Genomic DNA, 24,203 nt, shown 5'->3' with positions numbered 1-24,203 from the left:
TTAGGTTTAGTGTTAGAGCTAAGGCAAGGGTTTGTGTTAGGACTCTGTCTAGGATTAGGGTTAGGTTTAGGGTTAGGATTACGGTTGGGTTAGAGTAAGGGTTTGTGTTAGGGTTAGGTTTAGGGCTATGACTAGGGTTGGGTAGTGGTGGGGTCGCCTAGGGCTAGGTTTAGGGTTTTCTTTAAGGTAGGGCTAGGGTTAGTGTTAGGTTTAAGTTTAGGGTTAGGGCTAGGGTTAGAGCCAGGGTTAGGGTTAGGGCTAGCATTAGGTCTAACATTAGGTCTAGGGTAAGCATTATTTTAAGGCTATGGCTAGGATTAGGGTAGGTTAGGGGTAGGGGTAGGGTTAGGCTAAGTGTTTGTGTTAAGGGTAGGCATAGGGATAAAGGCATGTTTAGGTTAGGTTTAGGGTTAAAGTTAGGGGGAATGTTAGGGGTGGGGGAGGTCTAGTTTTAGTGTTATGGTTAATATTAGTGTTTGTGCTAGTGTTAGGGTTCTGCATATGGTTAGGGGTAGGGTTAGGCTTCAGGTTGCATTAGGGTTAGGGTTAGGGCTTGGGTAGGTGTAGGGGTAGGGCTAGGATTAGGTTTAGGGTTAGGTTTTGATTAGGGTTAACATTAGTTTTATGAAGAGAAGGAGGGGTAGGTTTGGGGTTAGTGTTGCGTTAGGATTAGGTTTAAGGTTAGGGATAGGTATAGGGTTTGGATTACGGTTAGGGTTAGGGTTAAGGTTGGATTAGTGTTAGGGTTAGGGTTATTGTTAGGATTAGTGTTAGAGTTAGGGTTATTGTTAGGATTAGAGTTAGGGTTAGTGTTAGCCTTAGTGTTTGTACTAGAGTTAGTGTAGGGTTAAGGTTAGGGTTAAGGTTTGGGCCAGGGCTATGTTTAGAGGTAGGGTTAGGGTTATGATTAGTGACAGGTCTGGGTTTTAGGGCTAGTGCTAAGGCTAGGATTAGTTTCAGGTGTAGGGTTGGGTTACTGCTAGATCTAGGACAAGGGTTAAGGGTAGGGTTACAGTTAGGGTTAGGATTAGGGATAGTGCCAGGTTTAGGGTTAAGGCTTTGACTAGGGTTACTGTTAGGGATAGGGCTATGCTTAGGCTTAGTGGTAGGTCTTGGATTATTGTTAGGGTTAGGGTTAGTGTTTGGCTTGGGGTTGGGTTGCGGTAAGTGTCAGGTATAGTGTTAGTGGTAGGCATAGAGTTAGTGTAGGGGTAAGTGTAGGTTTGGGTTAGGGATAAAGTTATGTCTAAGGCTATGGTTAGGGTTAGGATTAGGGGTAAGGCTATGGTGAGAATTAGGCTTCATGTTCGGATTACTGTTAGCATTAGTTTTAGGGCTAGCGTTGGGGTTTGTATCACGAACACTAACCCAACTTTAGATCTAACCCTAAGCCTATCCCAAACCCTAAAACTAGCCCAAGCCCTAACCCTAATCGTATGCCTTCCACTAACATTCACTGTAACTGTAACTCTAAGCCAACTCTAACTCTAACTTTAAACCTAGCCCTAAGCCCAGCCCTAACAATAACTCTTGCCATAACACTAATCCTAACACCACCCCACCCCATCCCTTATTCTAACCCTACACATAATCCACCCCTAACACTAACCCTAACCCTAGCTGTAGCCCTAAACCAGTCCCAACACAAACCCTAGCCCTATTCCTAATCCTACCCCTACTGCTAAAACTAACCTTAACCGAAACTCAAATCACGTCACCTAATTCTAAGCCTAACCATAACACTAATCCTAGCCCTAGCCCTAATCATAATCCAGCCCTAGCCCTACTACTAACCCTAATCCCAACCGTAACAGTAGCCCTAAGCAACACTAACCCTAACTCCAACGGTAACCCTCACTCTAACCCTAACCCTAATCTTAACTCTAACCCTAACCCTCACCTACTCCTAGACCTGACCCTAACATTAGCCCTAGCCCAAACCTTAAAGCTTGACCAAACCTTAGACCTAACCCTAACCTTAGCATTAACCCTAGCAATGGCCCTAACCCTAACACTAACCATAACCTCAACCTTAGCCCTAACCAACAATAACCGTAACTCTAATCATAACACCAAGTCTACTCCTTGACCTGGACTTAAACCTAAACCAGTCTTAGACTTGGCCCTAACCCTGACCCTAGGTCGAACCGTAAACCTTGACCATGCACCAGACCTAACCCTAACCTTAGCACTAACACTAGCAATGGCCCTAACCCTAACCATAACACTAAATCTTTCTCCAAACCTAACCAAACACTAACCCTAACACTAACCGTACCCTAACCCTAACTCAAACCCAAACCCAAACCCTAACCCTAACCCATCTCTAACCAGAAATGCAACCCTGTCCGGAACATGAACCCTAACTCTATCACGACCCTGAACCCTACACCTAACCCGAACCTGAACAATAACACTAACACGCAACATAACCCTCACCCTAACCCTAAACTGAGCCCAAACCCAAATACTAACCCGAACCCGAACCCTAATACTAACCTAAACCTAACCCGAAGCCTTAGTCTAACCCTAAAACTAACCACAAACCTAAACCAAACCCTAGGCCTAACCCAAACAAACCATAACCCAAACACTAACCCTAACCCTAAACCGAACCCTAAACCTAAGCCTAATCCTAACCTGAACCAAATTGTAACCATAACCCAAAGCATAAACTCACACTAACACTAACCCTAACCTGAATCCGAACCCAAAACCTAACCCTAACCCTAATCCTAATGCGAACAGTAACCCTAACCCTAACACGAATCCTGAACCCAAACTGGAACCATAAACCTAATCCGAACATTAACCCTAATCCCTCACCTAACCATAACCCTAACCCAAAACTGAACACTCACTCTTGCCCTAACCCTAACCCTAACCTTAACGGTAACCCTAACCCTAACCCAAAACCTAACACTAACCATAAACCAAACTCTAACCCAAACCCTAACATTAAGCCTAACTTGAACTCTAACCAGAACCCTAACAATAACTGTTACTCTAACCATAACCCTAACCCAAACCCGAACCCGAACCCAAACCTGAACCCTAACCCAAACCTGAACTCTAACCCAAACCCTAACCATAACACGAACCCTAACCTTAGCCCTAAATTAAGCCTAACCTGCACCCTCCCTTGAACCGTAAATCTAACAGTTACCCTAACCCAGGCCCTAACCCGAACTCTTTCCCGAAAACTAACACTAAGCCTAACCAGAACCCTAAATTTAACCCTAACATTAACCCTAAACATAAGCAGAATGTGAACCCAAACCCAAACGCTAACTCTAACCCTAAACCTAACCCAAACACTAACCGGAACCCTAAACTTAACACTACCCCTAAACCTAACCTGAACCCTAACGCTAACCATAACCCTAACCATACCACTAGCACTAATGTGAACCCTAACCCTAAACCTAAAAGTAACCTTAACACTAACCTGTACCCGAACCCCAACAATAAACCTATCCCTAACATAACCCTAAACCTAACTCGAATACCCACCCCAACCATACCTCTAAACCTAACCAGAACTCTAACCCGAACCCTAACCTAAACTCAAACCAAACCCTAACCCGAACCCAAACCCTAACCCAAAACTGACTCAAACCTGAAACCTAGACCTAACCCTGACCCTAACACTAATACTAAGCCTAAACTAACCCTCACCACAAAATGTAAAACTAACCCAAACCCTAGCACGAACCCTAACAAGCAGCTAACCATAACCCGAATCCGAACACTAACTCTAACCCAATGCTGAGCCCTATCAGGAACCCTAACTCTAACCTTAATCCGAACACTAACCCTAACCATAACCCTAAACTCTAACCGTATCCTAATCCTAAATAAAACCAGTGACCGTACCCTAAACATAACACTAAACAGAACCCTAACCCTAGTCCTAACCAAACCCCAACCCTAACACTAACCTGAATCCTAAACCTAACTGTAACCTGAACTCTAACCCTAACCCTAACACTAATCATAAAATGAACCCTAAATGGAACACAAACCTTAAACTTAACTGGAACCCACACATAAGCTTAACCCTAACTCTGGCAGTAACCCCAACCCTAACACTAGTCAGAAAGCTAACACTAATCCTAACCATAACCATAACAATAACCGGAACCCTAACCCTAACCTAACCTGACCTTAACATTAAACCTAGACCTAACCTTAAGCCTAACCATAACCCAAACACTAGAAGTAACCCTAAACCGAACCTGAACCCTAACCCTAACTCTAAACCTGACCCGAACCCTAAACCTAACCCTAAAACCCATGCTACCATAACCCAACCAACTTCTAACTCTAACCCTAATTCGAACCCTAACCTTAACCCTAACATGAAACCTAAAACTAACCATAACCCATACCCGAACCCTAACAATAACCCTAAATAGAACACTACCCCTAAAACTAAGCCGCACCCTAACCCTAACCCTAAGCATAACCCTAACCCAAATCCTAAACCTAATCCTAACCATAATCCCGACCCTAACCCTGACTCTAACACTAACCCTAATGCTCAACCGAACCCTAACCATAACCGTAACCCGAACCCAACCCTAACTTGAAACCTAGCCATAACCCTAACACGAACCCTACTGCTAATCCTAACCCTAACCTGAACCCGAAATCTACCCTAACCCTAATCAGAACACTAATTCTAATTCTAAACCTAACCCTAACTCTAACGCTAACATGAACGCCAACTGTAACCCTAATCCAACCCAATCCTAATCCTAAACCTAACCCTAACCCAAACCTTAATGCTAACCATAATCCTAACCATAACCTGAACCCTAACCCTAACACTAACCCTAACGCTCAACCGAACCCATACCCTAACCATAACCCTAACTCTAAGCCAACACTAACCCTAACTTTAATCCGACCTTGAACTGAAAAGCGAACCCTAACCCTAATCCTAACCATAACCCCGACCATAACCCTAACCCTAATCTTCACCCAAACCCTAACCTGAACCCGAACCCAACCCTAACCCAACATTACCGCTAATGCTAACCCTAACCCGAACCTGAAACCCAACCCTAACCCTAATGAGAACACTAACTCTAACACTAAACATAACCCTAACCCTAACATGAACCCTAACAGTAACCCTAACCCAATGCAAACCAAACCCTAAACCTAGCCCTAGGCATAAGCCTAACCCTAACCCAAACCCTAACCCAGATCCCAAACTTAGCCATGACCCGTAGCCTAATCTGACTCTACCCTATACCTAATCCTATCCCGAACATGAACCCTACACCTAACCCTAATTGGAACTCAAAGCTCACAATAAACCTAACCCTAAAACTAACAGTAACCCTAATCCTAACTCTAACCCTAACCCAAAACCTAACCCTAACCCTAACACAAACACGAAACCGAAACTTAACACTAAAACGAACCCTAGCCATAAACCGAACCAGAACCCAACCCTACCCCTAAAACTAAGCCTAACCCTAAGGTGAACACTAAACCTAACCCTAACCCTAACCCAAACCCTAACCCTAACACTAACCCTAACCTGATACCAAAACTGAACACTAACCCTAACCCTAAACCAAACACTAACCCGAAGACTAAACCTAACACTAACCCTAACCCTAAACCTACTTTAATCCTAACCCTAACACTAACTCTAACCTTAAACCTAACCTGAACCCTAAGCCTAACCCTAACCATAACCATAACCCGAACCCTAACCATAACCATAACGCTAACCCTAACGTGAAAACTAACTCTAAACCTAAACCGAACCCAAATCCTAAACCTAACACTAACCCGAATCCAAACCCAACCTGAACCCAGCCCTATCTCTCATCCAAAACTAACCCTAACTCTAGCCTAAACCCTAAGCCTAAACCTAACCCAAACCCGAACAATAAGCCTAACGCTAACCCGAAACCCAACCCTAACCCTGACTTTAAACCTAATCTTCACCCTAACCCGAAGCCTAACCTGACCCTAACACTAACCCCATCCAGAACCCAAACCTTAACCAATTTATAATCCTAACACTAACCTCACTCTAAACCTTAACATAACCCTAACAGTAACCCTAATCCTAACTGTGAACTTAAACGAAAACAAAACCCTAACCCTAGCCAGAACACGAATCCAAACCCTAGCCCTAACCCTAACCCGAAAACAACCTTAACCTTAAACATAACCCTAAACTTAACACGAATATTAACCCTAAACGTATCAGCAAACCTAACCCGAACCACAGCCCTAAACATAACATTAATCCTAGCACGACTCTACCCCTAACACTAACTTGATACCGAACCAGAAACCTAACGCTAACCCAAACCCTAACTTGAACACTAACCCTAACACTAAACCTGAATCTTACCCTAACCCGAACCCTAATGCTAAACCTAACCCTAACCCGAATTCTAACCATAATTCTAAGCCTATCGCTAACCCTAACCCTAACCCTAATCCGAACCCAACCCTAACCCTAATCCGAACCCAACTCTAACCGTAACCATAGCCTTAAACCTAACCCTAAAACGAACATTAACGGTAACCCTAACCCTAATCCAAAACCAAAACCTAACCCTAACCATAACCCTAACCCTAGCCCTAACTCTAACCCTAACCCTAACAAGAACCCTAACGCTAAAGCTATGTCTTTCCTGAAACCGAAACCTAATCATAAGCCCAATCCAAACACTAACACTAAACCTGAACCTAAACCTAAGCCTAAACTGATACAGAAACCTAATCCTAACCTTAACCCTAACCCAAAAACAGACACTAACGCTAAACCTAACCCTAACCATAGGTCTAACTCGAACCCTAACACTAAACCTAACCCAACCACTGATCCTAACCCTAACCCTAATCCTAAACTCTAACCCTAACCACACATAAAACTAACCTGTACTGAACCCAAACCATAACCCTACCCAGAACCCTAACCTTAACGTTAACCCTAACACTAACCCCAAGCGTAACACTAACCCTAACCCTAACCCTAACCTGATCATAACCCTAACCCTAAACTGAACACTTATCCTAACCTGAAACCTAACCCGAACCTGGACCTGAAACCTAACCCTAACCAGAACCCTAACCCTAACCCTAACCCTAACCCTAACCCCACGCCTACTCCTAACACTAACACTAACCCAACCATAACATTAACACAAATCATAACCCTATCCCTAACCTGAACTGTAAACATAACCCTAACCCGAACCCGAACCTGAACCCTAACCGTAACAGGAAACCAACCATAACTCTAGCCTAACAGTAACAGATGCCCAGGCCATGGCTCTGGGGAAAAATCCACGATGGAGGGCACGTGTGAGGCCCTCTGCCTGACTGCACAGGTGCCACACTGAGGGCCACAGGCAGGCTGGCTCAGCTCACCTGCTTTGTCCAAAGGAAGCCGGCCGTTCAGCTGGCCCAGCCACCAGGCTCCAGCCCCTTTCAGGAGGACAAGTTCCAGATGAAAGAACCATGTGGCCTGCTGACAAGTTTTCTGGGGCATGTGCTGTGCCCCGTCAGAGGAGGAAGCAGCCTGGCAACTGCTGTGCCAGAACTGGCATCTGGCAGCCTCTCATAGCCGGGTCCCTGCCCTGCCGAGGCCTATCTCCATCGAGGGAGGATGATGGTGTTGGCAGTTGCAAGTGGAGCTAGTCATTAGAGGCCTAACTTGGACTTGTAGTAAAAGAGCATAACATAAGAGCTGAAGAAAAAAAAGAAAGAACGAGAACATTTTCTGTCAGTTTTAAGAATGAAAACAGGTTAGCATCTGGAAAACAGTTGCAATTTGAGATGAGAATGTGAAGAAAGAATTAGATGCCACACATTGTTTTTGCTTTTCTCTGGGGCACTGAGGCTTGCAAGGGAAATGAATTTCCATCTTTGCTCTATTGAGTTTGAGAAGGTGTAAAATTCATTTGTGCTGGGCAACACTGTTGACCTGTGGAGAAAAAACAAATGGTTCAAGCAGCAGATCTAAAGGAATAATTGAGCTCATAAAAGTTCTTAGCTTTTAAAGGGTGCTTCTTCTTTATTGAACTTTACTGGACATCCATTGACCTATATGTGCAAGGTATTTGTGGTAGGTATTGAAGGAAATACAAAGAATTATAAGGTTCCAAGATCCTCTACATACATGAAATGGTTTGTAAGATGTAATTTGATTCTGCGGTGGGAAAAGAGGGTGAATCCCCCTCTGCCCTTTCCCTTAAGGTTCTTATGGCTGGCCAAATAATTAACAAGACAAGTTAGCAGAAGAAAATAATGCCAAGTTTAATAACATATATACATGGGAGAAACGAAGGACACTGAGTTTCTCAACACAATCCAGAGATTCTCGTCTTAAATACCATCTTCAGCTAAAGACAAAGGAGGATGTTGGGGGTGGGTGGTGTTTTGGGATTTCAAAGGGGAAGAAGACAATTTACATGAAGAGGGAAATGTAAATGTTTGTCAGACAATGCTTTGCAGGGCCACCTATAGAGACCCTGGCTGGAGAGACAGGAATTACAGTAATCAAGAGTATGTAGATTTAAGTCTTCTTCTTCTGTCCTGCTAAGAGTTTTCACAGATAAGGCCATCCCCCCGTCTTCCCACTACACAGAGAGAGATACCTTTACAAATGTAAATATTTGGTAAACAGAACTTTGTTAAGAGTGGGCTTAGCCAAGACCCTGCCAATCTGTCTACACCCAGAGTTAAATTCCCTTAGGCAGTTTGGGGGAGGTCAAATGTCCATCAGAGAAAATAATCAAGGTAAAGAGATATATTTCAGGGTGGCCAATTTTTATCTCCTGTACTGCCAAGGTATTTAGTGTATGTTGTATTACTCAACCTAAAAAAACTGGGAATGTTATTGAGAAACTGTAATTAAGGACAGCTTCTTAGGAGAGGTGGACTAGATCAATTCCTTAAAGGGATCACTTTTGGGCAGGTGGAGGGAAGAAAGAGTGAGGATTTCAGATGGGGGAAGAGAGGAAATGTACAGAAGTAGAAAGGAACATGGCATTTGGGCATGGGGGTGGGGAGGCCATGACAGGAACAGTCTTCCCGTGACTGAGAGGCAGCTCAGTTTCCTCTTCCAGGACCCCAGCACTGCTTCCCACCTTCTGGCTTCCTCCACCTGCAGACCCCACTCCTGAGCCAAGGCCTATCTTATCTGGATCACTGCCTAGTCTCCCAACAGGTCCCTTCACTTCCAGTCTTAATTTCTTCTTCTTTTTTTTTTTTTGTAAGGAAGATCAGCCCTGAGCTAACATTCATGCTAATCCTCCTCTTTTTGCTGAGGAAGACTGGCTCTGAGCTAACATCTATTGCCAATCCTCCTCCCCCACCCCCCAAAGCCCCAGTAAATAGTTGTACATCATAGTTGCACGTCCTTCTAGTTGCTGTATGTGGGATGCAGCCTCAGCATGGTGGGAGAAGCGGTGCCTCGGTGCGCGCCCGGGATCCGAACCCGGGCCGCCAGTAGCAGAGCACGTGCACTTAACCACTAAGCCACAGGGCCAGCCCCTTAATTTCTTCTAATCTTTCCTGCACAATGCATCCAGAGTTACCTTCTAGAACCCAAATTTGCTTAAATCTGATATCTGCTTAGACTCCTTCAATGACTGCTCAGAGCATCTGAGAGAACATTCAGACTCCTGAGCTGGACACACAGGCTTTCCATTGCTGTCCTCATCTTTAGCCTCATCACCCACTCTGTCTTACATGTTCGCTTTGTTCCAGCCTTAAAAATACCCCATTTTCTGAAAGCTTTAGCATCCTTTATATCTATCTTTTTATATGTGTTTCTCATGTCCTCCTACCCCCTTTTTTGATCAACTTAATTCCTATTTCTTAATCTAAACTCATGTAAAAATTTCCTTCCTCTTGGAGACTTTTTCTGAGAGGTCTACATCTAGAGACCCCTTTTGATGTCCCCCCTCTGGGAACCTGTACTTATCTACTTTTCCATAACTGTTGTTTTATTCATGTCTCATAGACAGTGAGCTCCTTAAAGCTGAGAATATCCTTCTACTTGATAAATAAATGGCAAGCTATAGGATATATTGGAACATATGAGGAAGCCATTTGGTGTAAAACTAATTGGGCATGACCTTGTTTTGTTTTTTTTCCCAAAAGGGGCCTGTAGCCTCTGTTCATCCATTGTATATCTGCTTTAAGAAATTAACATGTCCCAAAGACAAAACAGTCCCCTTAAGATGTAAATGCAACTTCCCCCACATTGGTATTTCCTTAAGCATAAGCATTTCTACCCAGGCTAGGATTTGATTGCTGTGCTCATCCTGTGACCACCCAACTCGAGACATTGGCCACACCCATGGAGACAGCAGACCTGATATCCACTGTGTCCATCAATCGAGGTACCGACAGGTCAATGTCACAGCTATTGTAAAAGGGACATTGCAATCACATGTGGTACATACACTTTGATGGTATATAACCACACTGTACACCCCACTTCTTTGGAGTGCTCCATTTCTTCATGAAAGTACTCTCCAGGGCTATATGGTCCTCAAAGTTTGGCTCATAATAAACTCACACCAATTTTGATTTATAGATGGGTTATGGATTGTTTGCATCGATGTTCTATTTGTCCCTCCAATATCCAAACACAGTACCTGACACAGGTCTGTTCTGATGCCCCATGGGTGACTGCTGCAGGGTTCAGAGCAAATGATCCAGACCACAGGAGAGCCGAGAGTGCAGCCCAGCCCTCCCCGCCAGGCTCTGCCATACACCAAGATGGCGACTGATGAACTTCTGCCCGCACTTCTGGCCCCGCCAACGTTGCTCGGCCAGATTGGCCCCCGTGGATGCCCGACGCGTCATGCTCATTCTCCGATGCAGCAGGAAGAGGGACGTGGGGGAGGGCGCACCCGCACGGGGCAGCCTGGGAGGCTGTTCTCACCTGGAGGCTGGGCCACCAGCACTTCCAAGCTCGGTTGTGGCTGGGCCGCAGGGAGGAGCTGGGTCCTCAGGCGGAGTGGGTGGGGGTGGCACCCGTGGTGAGACCAGCGTGTATGACAGCCCAGTCCCTGTGGGTCTGGACGCTTTTCCTGTCTGGCCGCTGGGGCGGGAGGGGCAGCAGGGCATTGGGGAGGGGGGAGGGGCACTGGCAGGGCTGCATTGCTGGTTCTTGGGAGGTTTTTTCCTTCCCCTCCAGGAGTTAAGAAGTGGAAGCTCTGTAACTCCTGTGAAGTTATGTTATAGGCTGGAGGAGAGGAACATACTCCAATGCTCACAACGCACGCATGTTTTTGTTATTATTTCAGTGGCTGATAGATCATTCAAGCTTCTTTTTCTCTGGTGAAAAAGAGAAACTGAATCCATCTCATCATGCCTTCACTTCTTGGGGTCCTAATACAATGTGTTAGGCAGCAGGGGTGGGATGTTGGTGCTTTGGCCAATGCTAGTGTTGGGGAAGAGGGAGAATCCCCCTTCGCCCTTTCCCTTAAGGTTCTTATGGCTGGCCAAATAATTAAAAGACAGGTTAGCAGGAGAAAATAATAGCAAGTTTAATAATATGTATACATGAGAGAAACTCAGAAATAAGCAGCTTCACATTCTTTGTAATCTGCTTGCTTCAGTATTGTAGCTGAAGGTGTGGAAGTGTTGGGGGAGTAGTGGTTTGGGATTTCAGAGGGGAAGAAGATAATTCACATGGAGATAGAAATGCAAATGTTTGTCTGACAACTCTTTTCAGGGCCACCTATAGAGAATGTGGCCAGGGAGAGAAAGAAATTTTGATAAAAATGGCCTTGTTGGTGCCTTTCCTATTGTAAAATCTATTTCCATTATATTACAGCCATCATATGATATTGGATCCTTCCTGAAACTGGTCTTCTTTGTTAAACTCTTTAGTAAGTTTGGAAGGGGGAACTCAAATGTTCTTCCTGAGTATTCTGAGTCTCTATTGTCTTCAGCTTGAAATAATCCATATACCAGAGTGGTGCATCTTGGGATGGCCTGCGCTGAGCACCATCACTAGCATGCTTCTGCTCCAGAGGAGACAGTTTCCTAATTTTTACTGGCAAGATATTTTATATTTTTGCAAGTTGCCTTGAAAGCATTTGTACACGGGCTCTCTTTTTCTTCCCACAGCAATTTTAGTTCCCTCATTCCTTGTAAGGAGTGATTTGCTTTCAAGTATCCCTGTATCTGTAAAGGAAGACTTTCATTTGATTTAATTCCACCTGTCATCATGGATGGCATTGTTTTTGCTTCCTTTTTCTTTTCCTGGAAGCTGCAATGTAAGTTTGCTGAAATCTCAGTTTGGGAACTGTACAGTAGACATGTAGGCAATATTTCAATGGTTTGTGGCATCTGGTACTTAAATGTGTTAGGTGGCTGGAGGAAACAGTAGCCCTGACTCCCAACGGAGCATGTTCAGCAGATGTATTTCTGGTGAAGTTTGTTTAAAAAACAAAAAGAATCAGTGTTGTACTGTTTGCTGGGGGCACACGGTGTGGGAAGGAGTAGAATTATTTACTTATCCATTTGTTCTCAGGTTATTACTGCTTGCATACCTATGACCATTCACAGGAGAGACTTGGTTAAGGTAGAAAACACAGTTTGATATCAGTCGTATTACCTTAGATGTGAAAGTCGTCATGTTAAAGTTAGGAGAAGCTACGTGATGAGTGGTAATGGGACACTGAAGGCTGCTTCAAAGTTGAAAAGGTGTTGGCATTTGAAGGCCTCTGTTGATGCTGATAAAAACATGTATGGTATTTGTAGGAAGTGGTGGGGAGTTTTCTTTCTAACATGAAGATGTACATCCTTTTAGGGCTGAGTAATGGATCAGCCTCCCCTGACCCTGGGGTTCTTAGAGATTCGGCTTTCCTTGCCCAAGGGTTAGGCAGTTCCTGGTTGTTCTTATAGTCATCCACTCATTAAGCTACATTTCTTATTGAGTGCAAGGTTTGTGTCATGCATTGTTCTAGACCCTGGGGACAGAGAAGTGAACAAAACACAAAATCATGCCTTGGGTGACGTTCTAGATGTGACACCAATGGTGTGGCTCCTGTGGGAGAGTGATGTGTGCCAGGCTGGAGGGGGGTGGAGTGGTAGCCAGGAGGGCCAGGAAAGGTCTCACCACAGAGATAGGTTTTGAACAAGACCCAAAAGCAGTGCAGGAGGAAGGGCAAGTGACCTGCTCTGGGAGCAGCAAGGAGGCCAGTGTGGCCAGGCTACAGCTGGTGAGAGCAGCAGGAGCTGAAGGCAGAGTGGTGACTTGGGCCCAATCGTGGGACCTTGTTGGTCATAGTGAGGACTTGGGCGTTTATTTATTCTGAATGAGATGGTGACCCTTTGGAAGGTTTTGAGAGGAGGAGTAACATGGCCAGACATATGTTTAGCAGACTCCATCTGGCTACTTTGTTGAGAATAGACCACAGAGGGGCTGGGGCAAAAATGAAGAGACCAGTTAGGAGGCTGTTGCAATAAGCCAGGCAAGAGGCCTTGGAGGCTTAGGTCAGGGTGGGGAGAGGAGGTTGAATTCTGGGTGTGTTTGGAGGTCGAGACAGTAGGACCGTGTACAGCTGGGAAGTGGCAAGGGGTTGGGCTGGGGAGGGAGGTGTTGAAGTTGGTGCTGAGTTTATGTCTTGAGCTAAGAAAAAAGAAACTCAGCTGGGGGGACTGAGGGAGGTCCTGCTTGGTGGGGAGCTGTTGGGAATTTGGTTTTGGCTGAGTTGACTGTGAGATTTATATTTTGTCTGTGATTCTTTTCCATGAGAGGAGAGCAGAGAATGGCCGCCTGGAATCCATCGTATGAAGTCCCTGTGCCCCCACTCCCCCACCCCCGCCCAGGCTCTCTCCTGACACAGACATCCTACGGGAAGGCCTTGGAGTGGAGGTTCCTCTGTGCAAATTTTCTTGGGTGTTCTGGCCTGTCAGCACTGCCCCTCCCTGGGTTTGTCACCTTGAAAAGATTTACTCAGTTGAGCCTCAGATTTTGAAAAGTTAATGTTTATGTAATCAGTGGGCTTGAAAAGCAGTGTAAAATATATCCAAAGAGGCAAGAAATAGGTAAATTTCAGAAAAAAATAAAAGATTCTAGTATTACATTGAATGTGTTAAAAATTCTTGTTTCCCTTTCTGCCTCCCCTGAACGTGTGTAGTCATATTCTGAGGTCTGTTCTTTTCTTTGGGATGGAGTGTTTTCAAATGGAATTCCAAGGCTTACACTTGAACAGCAAAAGTGTTAAGTATGGTTAATTGTTTATAAAACAGTATCTTGCCATGGAAATAACAATTAATTAATATTATTTTCTGAAAGTAATAAATACATGTGGCTTTTCTTATTCAACTAGAAAAATGCTTTACAACTTTCTTCCCTCCTTTTCACATAAACCGTAAGTTTGTGTGAATTTGCTGGATTCTTCAAACACTGGGTTGTGCCATTTACTAGATCACGGTAGTCCAAAGCAACGTGACTGGGAGCAGAGGCCTGGGGTCAGGGTCTCTAAACTAAGCCCCCCTTGAGCCTGCACAGAGAAGTACTTGAGGTCCCACACGTTCTGCCTGGGTGTCCTCCCTGCTCATACCCACTTCAGAAGGAGGCTTTCTGCTGAGAGAAGCTACAGAGCCCTGGAAAGCTGGGAAGGCACCTGCACAGGGCCTGGGATTTGCTGCCCTTCCTGAGGTCGTCCCTGTGCTCCCCTTGGGCCTGTGTCTACACATAGAGTGGAGTTTTGCACCCACAGTCTAGGTCCTGCAGAATGTAATTTGTGCACATTGAGAAAGTCTGCATGGTTAGGAGTTCTGTGTCTGGATTAGGGTTTATGAATTTAGGGTTCATTTGAGTCACAACCTTAAACTGCATCCTGCTGAGAGTCTCCTCATTTGTGAGAGTAGAAGCTGACACAGGGAGCCCTTCTCTTCCTCTCCGGGCAGAGGAGGGTGTGTGAGCTCCCAGAGTCCATTTCTGTGGCTGCTCCAGTGTCCCCACCCTTCTGCGCCAGAGACTGACCCACTCCAGGGCTTCTGTCTCCACCAGGAGAGTTTAGAATGTGTTTAACTCTCTGAATGTGGCTTTCTTTCTGTCCTGTGGGAAGCAGGCTGCTTATCTGTGCTGATTCCAATATTTGTGTTTCTTTTCTTTGGATTCCTGTATTGATTGAACACTGAAGCCCTGTGCCTCTGGTTTCCCTTAGCTCTTTGCAATTTTATTTCCTGTATGAGAAATAACATTTTGAGTTTCTTGGGCTGAAAAAGGTGAATTGATGGAGAGATATAATGTCAGTAAGGCAAGAAAATTGTGGAACTAAATAGAATTTTAGTTCTTTTTAGGCAAGAGAATCTCAAGATGTGAAATGAATGTGTTGAAGTTTTCAGGTGCATTTTTCGTTTTTACATCAGTGTTTGTGTGTGCATGTCCCTGGAGAACACTGAGATTTAAAAAGCTAAAGCAATGGAATTTCTATTTTAATTGATGTGAAGAAAACTAATCAAACTAATCCTACTATGTTTAAGGAGCTAAACCCAAACCCCTATTGCATTATAATATGCCGTTGATACCTGAAAATACTGCCTGTGTGAGATACAGTGGAAGGACAAAGTAGGATGCAGCTTGTCCTTTTAGTTAGCAAGAGACATTTAGTTAGCAAGAGAAAATTTCATTTCCTATGGTTTACTCTTTTGTAACCGTTAGTGTGCTAAAGGAATTAAATCTTAGAATGGTTTCCTATGTACAAAAGTTAAAATTAAAGAAAAACTATTAAATGGGAAAATATGGTATGTATAAACTTCTCTGTTTATATTAGATAAATCTGTAAGATAGAAAAGTCTAACCTCAGAAGAGTCACTGCCAACATTTCTGGGTCCCCTCCAGCACTGTTACTCCAGCCAACCCAGTACACAGTTTGTATCATTCTTGAGCTTCCTGTAGGTGTTTCTTTATATAAAAACAAGCCATTGTGAATGCATATTTTTCTACGCATGTTTGTCCTTGTAATGAGAAATCAGACTCCACACTTTTTGATGTGTGCTGACAGCTTACGTCCCTCCTCCCCCTCTTCCCCTCGTGTCCACACTTGGCCAAGCTGAGGAGAAAGTCCAGAGGCATCCTTCTCTGACATTGGCTTTGGATCCAACCACCCAAGGCCCTGTCTGTGTGCAGAACTCTTGCCCTGGTCTCATCCCTGGCAAAGATTTCTTGCTTTAGTCAGGCTCCTGAACCTTCTCCTAGGCCTGTCTGTGCACTTCCTTGTAAAATCCAGTTTTAGCAAGAACCTTGCGAAGTCAGTTTAACCAGAACCCACACCCGTATATCCTATGACCCTCGAGATCTGCTCGGGCTCCTCCTCCTCCCCCACCATCCCTCAGGTGGTGTCCGATAACTCTGGCCTGTCTTCAGTAAGAATCCTGTTAGGTCAGGTTAGCCAGAAACCCCAACACTTGTTTTTTCTCTTAGTAATTTTCCATCTCCTGACCCCTACCATGCTGCTGGGTCATGGATTCCCACTTGCCCATGCTGCATTCAGAGTCCACCCCAATCTCATTTCTCCCCCGCTGTGAATCCCATCACAGTGGTCTCTACATATCGCAGTGGTTCTGAATAAAATATACCTTACCATCTTTGACAAGTGTCATTGAATATTTTTTCTTTAAAACCCCCAACCACAATAAAAACCCAGGCCAGGCTTCTTTCCTTGCTCCCTCAAGCCATTTCATAGCAGCTTGAGATTCTGGCCCTGCTCTCCTCAGAGACCTCTACTACATGAGTCATAAGACTTTTCCTACCCTCTGTGTGTGTGGAGGGGGGCACACACCAGCATCAGTCTCTACGTGGAAACCACAACACTTGCCAGTGAGCAGTCATATTTTGAAAGGAATCTCTTTCTCTGAGTGGTAGGTCTCAACAGTGGGCTCAAAATATTCAATGAACCATTTTGTAAACAGATGTGCTGTCATCCAGGCTTTGTTGTTCAATTTGAGCAGTGGCTTTAACTTAAGGTCACCAGACACATTACCCTTATCAAGAGAGTGAGCCTGTACAAAGGCCCTGGGGTGGATTGGAGGAGGAGGGGACAGAACAGGATCAGTCAGAGGAACCAGAAGTCAGAGTGTGACACAGCAGCTGGAGAAGGGGTCAGAGCAGTCAGTAACAGCACAACAGCCAGGTCAAGGCCCTGTGCACCATGTCTGGGAGTCAGGACCTTCTCCTAATTGCAGTCTGTGGGGAAGCCCCACTTCTGGTTGGATCTCTGGCAGACAACAAGGCAGTGCCTTACCCCGTCTGTCTGTCCACAGCTACCAGACCCTGGCCAGGGAGCATGAAGTACTAATGCAGAAGTACCTGCAACTGCTGCAGATTGTGGAGAAAGAGAAGACAGTGGCCAAGCAGCTACCTCAGCAGATCGAGGATGGGGAGATCAATATTGAGCGGCTGAAGGCAGAGGTGATTGCTGGCTAAGGGTGCAGAGGAGGCTGGCGGGGTGGCCCAGGGCACAGGCCCAACACCTCACACTCCGGGCTCCTGCAGGATCGGGGAGGGCACATGACCGGCAGCGAGGACCAGCTTCCGGCCACAGCTAGGCCAGCCTCCAAACTTAAATTTAGTGATGCTGGCAGAGTGGGAAGGGCCTTAGTCAGATCTGAGTTCAGATCCTATCTCTGCCACTTGACAGTTGCAACCTGGAGTACGTCCCTCCATCCTCTGTGCCTCCATTCCTTCATCTATAAAACAGCCTTTTTATACTTGCCTGACAAGGTTTTGAGGATTGAGTGAGGTTATTTATGGGCGAGTTTTTACTTATTCTGCTGATGACCACGTTGACTAAGCATACCCACATTATCAGCTGAAGAGTCCAGAGACACAGAGTTCCTGGTAGGTCATCATAGTGTGGGCTCCTGGCTCAGTTCCAAGCAGTTGTTCTCTCTGCCTGTCATAAGAGCTCCTACAGGGGCTCACCGGGCATTGGTCTGGAGGCCATGTTGTTGTTAGGTTAAGCCTTCTAGAACTTCGCTACTCAAAATGTGGTCCATGAAGCAAGAGCATGTTAGAAATGCAGAATCTCAGGCCCTGCCCAGACCTCCAGAATCAGAATCTGCACTTTCACAACATCCCAGTTGATTGCCATTTACATTAAAGCTTGGGAGGCGCTGGCTCTCTGTCCCTTAGACGCCCCTCACCAGCTGTCTACCCCAGCACCGAATGATCTGATTGCCTCTCCCCCCTCGTCTCACCAGTGCTCACCAGATGCTCAGAGCCATCTGGCCATGTCACACAAGGACCGTGGACTCTGAGCTGAGGACAGGAAAATGGAAACATAGATTCTAACCGGGGTCAGCTACATGATTTGTAGGGCCTGATGCAAGAGAAAAATGCAAGGCCCTGGATGGAGTCGGGGAAGTCGAGCTCCCCTTCTCACATCCCACCAACCCACCCATGACAGAAAGGCGACCCCCCATTTCAACCTCCAACATCCTCTAACCTCTGTTCCATGATACACTTGGTACCTAAATGAGGGGTGGGCAAGATGCCCGTGCTGAGTCACCCTCCTAGTGCCCAGGCCCTGTCTCCTCACACTGCCCTGAGACACCATCGAGTGTGCACTGCAACCACATTTTCTGTACCTACACCGAGGACCCTGCAGAGGCTGGAGGGTGACTCATGGTGGGATGTGTGTCTTCCTGGCTGACTCAACCCATTTTCTCCCAGACAGAGTGTAGAGGAGGTCATGGATTCTTGGGTGCCAGCATGTCTGGAATGAGCAGCTGAGAAACCATCCCAGGGAGGCAGCAGGAGGCAGGAACACATGAGGGCTGAGGCTCCACTCCCCTAGGGTGTGCTCCATTGTTCCATCAGATGTTACTCGTGAAACACTGAGAGAAATGATTAAGAACTTCATGGTTGCAGCTGCAGAACTTGAAGCTCCAAACATGGGGCCTTCTGAGCATAGGACCCCATCACAGGCCCTTGAAGCCAGCTCTGCCTGGAATGTTCAAAGATCTGAAGTTGCCAATTCCACCTTACGGTGCCACTGCCAAGCTCTGAACTAACGGTCACATCAGCTTGGAACTTGAGCTTGAACAAAAGTTTCAAATTCCACACACCTCCTCTATCCTGCACCAGGCACTGTCAGAAAAGCTTCCTTAGTCAGTCCCCTTAACCATCCTCATAGGATCGAACAAGGAAGCAGGCTCAGAGAACTCAAGTCACCTGCCCAAGCTCACACAGCTGCGAGGTGGCAGAACCAGGACTAGAACCCAGGTCTGCGTGTCTACTTGCCAGTCTTCCCACTCTACTCATAGCCTCTTCCCACGTGGCTCCTGGAATGAGGGCTTGTCCCGTGTCTAAACCATCTGATTCATTCTGAGATCTATCCTAGCCCTACACATATCCCTGAAACCAAGCTGAGTCCTTGCTAGGGACCAGGGAATAGGTCTAGGGACCAGAACTAGGTTAGTGGCTTCATGATCAACGGTGTCATTCACTCACTCACTCGTTCACTAACTGCCTAAGATCAGCTGACCACTGCCTCATCCTCTTCCCCAGGCTCCTCTTCCCCCATCACTCGGGGCTCCAGCCAGTGCTCCATAGTTATGAGCTGTGCTCCTCTTGGTCTTTGCACGTGCTGGGGCTTCTGTTTGGAGTGCCCCTGCCACCCCCACGCTTCCCTGCCTGGTGGAATCCTACCAAGTTCAAATGCCTCCTCCTGGGGACTCTCATCCCAGAATGTGCTCCATGCCCCCTGCTCCCACGGCTTTCCCACCCTCAGCATGCCACGTCAGAGCCAGCTCCTCGAGTCTCTCACCCAGTCTGGTGGCACCTCCTTGAAGGCAGGGGTGTCATTTATCTGTCCCTTCTGCCTTGCACATAGCAGGTACTCTGTAAGGGCTTGAAGAATGAATGCACATCAGGCTCTGTAGTAGGCAGTAAAGAGATGGAAGTTTCCACCCTTAAGGTCTGATTGTGGTAGAGTGTGATTGACACCATAATAGAGCTTGTGGTGTGAAGCCGGGTAGAAAATGAGTCATTTTATGGCCAAAGATGGTATGGGTTCATGTCGCATATGGACTTGAAAGATTTTGGGGGTTGGTAGGCCAGAGAAGGGGTGGGTGCAAAGGGCAGGGCCCTCTCTGGTGCTGGGGAGCACAAAACTGGTCAGTTTTGAGTGAAAGTGTGTGTGTGTTTTTGTCAGTGTGGCAGTGTGTTTTTGGTGGGAGTTTGGAACAATCTTTCCAACTCAGTGCATTACTCTCCAGGGCAAATGATTTTTTTAAAGAAGACTTTGAAAGATCAGCTTGGTAAAGCATTCTGGCTGTAGTCTCTCTCTCTCTCTCTCACTCTCACTGACACACACACACACACACATACACATTCTACAGGGCAGCAGACACCTGTGTGCTCTGGAGGGGCTCCAGGAAGGTGAAATGAGCCCATTTCCCAGGAAGTAGGGCATCAGGTAGGCAGGAGGTGTTGAGGAGCCAAGTAAGTGATGAGTGACACCCGTGACAAAGACAGAGGGTCTTAGAACGTCAGAGCTGGGAGGGATCTGAGAACTCTGAGGTCCACAGAAGAGGAAGAGACTTATGCAAGGTCACTCCAAGGTCACTTCCAGCCCTGGAATCCAGGCTTAACCTTGGGTCTCCTGGCTGTAGATCCTTGGCCTGTGCCTGCCCCACATCTTATTCCTTCCTTGCTGGGGAGATGGGCCAGATAAAAGGTGCATGTTCAGGAACCACTGTGTCACCTGGCTGGCCTCAAGCTCTCATGATCTACCTGATAGCCAGAAAAATTCCTCAGGCCCCATCCCACATATTCCTGGGGATTTTCAGGGTCTTCCATTTTCCTGGCCACATCTGGCTGCCAATTCTGCTCTCCTTACTTCTTGTATCACTTCTCACAGTGGCTGTCTTCACTCAGTCTTGACTGCTCCTTACCCTCGTGTGGTCACTCTGTGTGTCCGTCAGGTGGAGCTAGATTCTGCTACAATTACAAACAGCCCCCAAGTCTCAGTGGCTTAAAACAACAAAGATTGCTTTCCTTCTCACACTGTGTGTCCATTGCGGGTTCTGCTCCACAACATTCTCACCCAGAGTCAGGCACACAGGCTGATGGGGTTCCCACCATCAGGAAATTCACCAGACCCATGGCAGGGGAAGCAACGTGGCAAATGGTGCCTGACAGTTCTGCTCACGTTTCATTGGACAAAGCGAGTCACATGACCACACCTGACTTCAGGGTCCTGAGCAGTACAGTCCTGCCCTGTCCCAGGAGGAGAACCAGAGTATCCATGAAATCCCTAATGACACCCGACTAGCTCCTCCTTCAGTCCCCAAGCCCCCTGACACTGGCCAAGTATGGACCAGACTTTCTGAAAGGTTCAGATACAGTAAAGGGTGTTTCCAGTACTGAAACAGAAAACGACTTAAAGGTGAATAGAAGACATCCTTGCCCTCCTCTCACTCAGCCTTTCCTGCTACAGGGATTTCTTGCTGACCTGCTCTCCTCACACTGGCCCCTCCACATGCTCCCAACTTCCATTTTGTTGGTGGTGGGGATGTTCATAATCCCTTTATCTGTCAAGACCCTCGCCCTGCATCCAGTCATGTGCTGGAGCTGGCTCATACCAATTTGCAAGTCAGTTGTGAAATTTTCAAGAATCTTGCAAGCTTCTTATTAACCCTGTGGTAGCTTAAAATGGGCCAAGGTAGGAATGTTTACACCATGGAAATCAGCCAATGCTACCAGTCAGAGTTTATCTGTGAGAGAGCTGCTCGTTAATCCTTTACCAATATACCTTTGTCTACATGTCTTCAGGATCAGCTAAATACTTTGCTGGGCCCAGTGCAAAATGAAAATGCAGGGCTCTTAAGAATTTCAAGGCAGCAATAGCAGAGCTTTAAACCAGTCATTAGGCCCTTCTAAGCGGGCTGTGCACACATCACACATAGAGGGCACCGGCCCTGTCTTTAGCCCTCTATACTCTCCACCCCTGGAACCCTCACCCTCAGCCATCTCTCCCTAGAGGTAACGGGAGATCACACCCAAACAAAAGTCTGTTCAAAATTTATTGAGCAAAACTATCCAGCTCTGTCTCAGTCTCTTCTCTCCCATCTAAACAGCCCTCTTGGGCCTCATCTTTTGTAACTAAAAAGCTCCAAGGACCATCTAAAACAAAGGGAGAATCCTCCTCTGGGAAGAATCCTCCCCTCCTCTAGAATCCTCAGTTTGGCACCATTTCATTGTTTTAATAGCTATTTTTCACCCATTTATGATTGGAAGTAATTTGGGATGGCTCAGGAAGCCCTAAAGGGCAGGGTAGGAGTTTAGAGATGGTTGTGGTATTTTCCTGGCTTGGCAGCACTCAGAATCCTGGAAGGCTGACTCTGCAAGAACCTGCAGAGATCTTTAGTTCAGGGTTTAAGGTAAATCTGTAGCTGTGGAATCAGGTTTGCAAGCCAACTTTGACATGGAGAGGGCCGCCTTGACCCTTCCCCAGGCAGCCCCTCTGCAGGGCCCACTCTGTGCTTTGAGTCCTGTTTCCCATGTTCCTCCTGCCGTCCCCACCCCTGCTGCCCTCTACTCAACGCCTTGTCGTACTCTGTATCTTTGTTCACACAATTCCCTCTGCTCCAATTCCTTCCATCCTACAGCACTTCTGTTGGGCTCCTTTTTTTTTTTTTTGTGAGGAAGATCAGCCCTGAGCTAACATCCATGCCAATCCTCCTCTTTTTGCTGATGAAGACTGGCCCTGGGCTAATATCTGTGCCCATTTTCCTCCACTTTTATATGGGATGCCACCACAGCGTGGCCTGACAAGTGGTGCATCGGTGCAGGCCCGGGATCTGAACCCCTGCTGCCAGCAGTGGAGCGTGTGCACTTAACTGCTACACCATGGGGTCAGCCCAATTGGGCTCCTGTTTTGTCCTGCAAAACCTGTGGGTAGCGCTTGTGACTTCCATGGTGAGACCCTCCCACTGCAGTAGGGGCACACCTCTGTTCTGGCCTCACCTTGTTGGAGTATATCTGACCCCCTTCTTAGGCTTAAAGCTCCTCCAGGGAAGGGATCTGACATCCACCTCCAGCTACGTCTCACTCGTGATAAGCATGGAGCCCACCACAGAGACTCCATCAGGACATGCTGACAGAATTGGCACAGAGGGAGACAGAGATGGGCATCCCTTAGGCTTGAAAGAGGTCAGAGGGAATCGAGGATGAAAGAGAGAGAACTGAGTTGTGTGGAAGCTGTTTGAAAAGCAAGAAGTACAGAGATGTTTAGCAAAACATTGACTGCTAACAAACAAGAAAAACCCTGGAATAATTCCCCCATCAATGACTGCACTGACTAAATGCATTCTGGATTAAAGACACTGTCTCAAGAGAGTGGACTGGGGTGTGGCAGGAGCCAATGAGCAGTGCTGCTTAGGGGTGTGGCAAATGAGGATTTGCCCCTGATGGGCCAAGAAGGCCAGACTGTGGGGTGGCAAGTGGGCAGGGCTCAGCTGAGACGCCAGGCATTGAACCAGGTTGGGCAGCCAGAGCTGGACTCTAGAAGGCAAGTTGGAGTAATAAGCCAAAGACCCAACTCTCCATGGCCATTGTTGACAAGGGTCAACTGAGCAGACCTTGGACATCAGCCAAGCCAACCCGGATCCAAAGCAAATGCATCCCCAGAAGGGACCCGTAGGATAAGGGAAAGGCTGCCTCTGCGAGCTCAGTGGGACTAGGGCTCCTGCCGTCATCTTGACACTGGCTCGTAGCAGGGGTGGGTCATGGCCCAAGGCTTCTGCAGGGTCCCAGGCTCACAGCTCTCCAGGGCTTTGCCCCCCAGCCTGATCCTTAAATCAGACTCCCAGACTGCTGGTGTTGCCTGTGCTAGGAGCAGAGCGCCTGACCTGACTGCATCTGGTTTTTGCTCTGGTCCCTGGGGAGTAGAGGTCCTGTAGATTTCTCTGAGAAGAGTGCTATCAGTTTTACATACAGACTACTTTTACACACACACTCCACCACCCTAAAAAGAAAGGGATACCACATGCAAATCCCAGAACTGGCAAAGAGAGCAGACTGGCATGGGAGTGATGACATCAGGACAGTGAGGGTGCTGACTGGGCATCCACGTGTCTCTGTGCTCTCCACAAGCCTGTGTGTGTGAGTCCCTTAGCTCTTTAGAGTTCAGATCCAAGAACAGCCATTATTTCTTGTGCTGAGGTTCTCAGAGAAT

This window comes from Diceros bicornis, chromosome 41, assembly GCF_020826845.1.
Source record: "Diceros bicornis minor isolate mBicDic1 chromosome 41, mDicBic1.mat.cur, whole genome shotgun sequence".
Taxonomy (NCBI): domain Eukaryota; kingdom Metazoa; phylum Chordata; class Mammalia; order Perissodactyla; family Rhinocerotidae; genus Diceros; species Diceros bicornis.
Note: the sequence above shows the minus strand (reverse complement) of the source record.